This window comes from Petaurus breviceps, unplaced genomic scaffold, assembly GCF_028583685.1.
Source record: "Petaurus breviceps papuanus isolate PSGF00001 unplaced genomic scaffold, PetGlider_PUasm1.0 90925, whole genome shotgun sequence".
Classification (NCBI taxonomy): Eukaryota; Metazoa; Chordata; class Mammalia; order Diprotodontia; family Petauridae; genus Petaurus; species Petaurus breviceps.
In genome coordinates this window covers 6,324,984-6,327,771 of record NW_027187380.1, presented here as the reverse complement: position 1 = coordinate 6,327,771, position 2,788 = coordinate 6,324,984, and the positions used below count along the sequence as shown (strand labels likewise).

The following is a 2,788-nucleotide window of genomic DNA, read 5'->3' as shown; positions in this document are numbered from 1 at the left end:
TAAACTTAACCATCAGTGAAACTAAGCATACAAAAGGAACACAGACTTGCCTAAACCCACAGTTACAATGTGTTCTCCTACAAGTCTGTATGAAGTTTTGCTACATTTGGCTTTGTTTCCTTCACATACACAGATGTTGTTAATGTGAATACAATTCTGGTTCTGTTGATCTCACTTTGTATCATTTTATCTAGGTCTTTCCACAGTTCCATGAAGATTCCCAGTAATTGGTTAAGACTGGCTCTCTCATCACATCTATCTTTCCTCCTCCCTCTCAAAAAATCTCAACCAATCACTTGGGCCTGAACATATTTCAGGGATGAGGAAATTAATTTAAGGCCTGGCCTGAGAAGGATCAAAACCTCCTAGGCCTTCTAGTTTCCTCCCTGCCTCGTTCAGGGTTTGTGACTCCATATTATATCAACCTTTTTCTCCCAATACTTTCTTATGGAAGTCTGAGATGAAAGATTTATCCCAATCATTTGAAACTTTACTGTTTCTTTAGCAGTTTAAGATATTCCTGACAAAGGTCTCTGGCACATAGTCCTAGAAATTCTTGAGACTTAAATAGATGAGGTACGATGCTTATGGTCACTCCTATGACTGACACTCTCTTTTCTTTTAGGAAGTATCTGTGGGGCCTGCAGAGGTTGAAGAAGGAAGAGGGTGGGGTGGCTCTGTAATTCATTTGACTTGAGATGAATGTTTAGGGCTTTTTTCTCAATTTTACAGAACAGTCTGGGATAATGGTATTTCTCTTGGTGCCCTGAAGTGATAGCAGAGGTATTTCTTTCTCCAAACAGCTTGAGGCAGTGCTATTCTAGGTAAAGGCTCCAGTTGGTGGTTCGAGAAACTTCAAAGCTGAGAGATGAGATGATGAATCGTAGTTCCAAGATTATGATGTTACTGTGAGCAAGACAATTAATCTTTTTCTGCCTGTTTCCTCATATATAAAATGGAGATAATACTCACACTATCCAAAAAGGTTTGTGAGGAGGGTTGTTTGTAAACCTTAAAGTACTTAGGTAGAGAGGCCAGTAACTATTAATTGTATGGAAGTAGGACCAGAGTGACCATCTTCATATGGTACCTTTCAATCTTCCTTTCAGAGGGATATTTGCATGGACCACAACTGGAAGGAGTTTAAAGACATTTTCTAACACTGTCAGAGAGTAGACTGAGATTGGGAGTGGCTGCTTAGGCTAAGGAGTTCAAAAGACAGAAATACCCAAGAACTTCTTTGGCTGGTTAGGGACTAAATTTGAGAGATTTTTTCCAAAAGTTGGACTAGTACCTGGGCTTACAGCTTTTAAAAAGCTGAGATTCCTCCTCCAACAGAGGAAATTGGAATGACAGGTAAAGACCAGCAGGTGGCAGCAGTCATAAGCCCATCCATAGTGGACCAAAGATACCATGAAAGCTTCACAGCCCAGCAGACAGGCCAGCAGACCCCCAGTGGCAACAAATGTCAGAAGTGGCGTGGGGTTCCCTTTAGGATGTATTCCTAAGAGTCTGAGTTGTCCTGGTCATATGCATACTCTCTCATATATTTTCCCAACTAGCATTCTAGTACCCTAGGAGAGTGGAAAATATTTTCCTCATCACTCATTTTTGCTTTGCACTAATGTATGTTCTGGCTGGTCTGTTAAAAGAAATAATGGTGAGGGATTGTAAGTTGTGTTGAGATTGACTCACAATGTGCCATAAATCTGGAATGGCTGTTGTTGTGAGGCATACATATGAAGGGGGCTTTAGGGTTTCAAATATATATGGTTGGGCCTGTGAGTAATGTCCACTTTCTTTGGAGTGACTTCCTTGAGGCCTTCAAGGCAAGAATATTGGACCACTGTGAGTTGTTAGAATTCCAGGACAGGAAGGTTTATATGATTACCAGGGCTACCATCTGCCCAACTTTGACACACATGCCTGCCTGGCCTCTGCTCTCTACACCTTGGCTCACCTTGGGCATCTTTCTTCACCTTCATAGTCTCCATCCTATGCCTCCTACTACAGAATTAGCACTTTGTCAATCTGTGAAGTAGGCAAGATTTCTTTGGTGTCCTTCAATCCTTTCCTATAACCTATTCTCCCTGTCAACATCTTTTCTGTGACCCTTCTCACCAAGCAGTTAGTGCTATGATACCAGCAGCTGCTCAGATCCTTCTACTGTAATATTCAGCTCAATTGTCTTATGATCCAGACTTTGGTCTGGATCTCTCAGCAGTCCATCAAAACTGGCTTGTCTGTATACTGTTCCTCAGGGTGCTACTAGCTAGTTAGAGATAATGATGCAAACTAATTTTTTTTGCTTTTTTGGAGGGGTTTTCTTGCCCTCCAGGGCAATTAGAGTGAAGTGACTTGCCCAAGGTCATACAGCTAGTAAGTGTTAAGTGTCTGAGGCCAGATTTGAACTCAGGTCCTCCTGACTCTGGGGCCAGTGCTCTATTCACTGCACCACCTAACTGCCCCAATGCAAACTAATTTATGCTGAATCAAGAATGGCAAATTTGCAGTGGCCATTTATTGTGGCTGCCCTTTCCATGTAATCCTTGAATTTAAATAGCTGGTCTTTCTGCCATAGCGGGTATATTCTGCCATAGGGATGTGGAGAGAGAGAGAGAGAGAGTGATACAGAGATATAGAGATATATCTATATATGCACACATATACACACACACACATATATAGAGATAGAGAGAGAAAGAGAGAGAGATGGATGGATGGACAGATGGATAGATAGATAGATAGATAGATAGATAGATAGATAGATAGATAGATAGATAGATAG

General features: G+C 41.4%; 1 pseudogene; it reads left to right on the top strand.

Moving 5' to 3' along the window:
* The first annotated feature begins 1,349 nt into the window (after positions 1 to 1,349).
* The window catches only part of LOC138152759 (endoribonuclease LACTB2 pseudogene), a 17,487-nt pseudogene continuing 16,048 nt past the window's right edge, over positions 1,350 to 2,788 (top strand).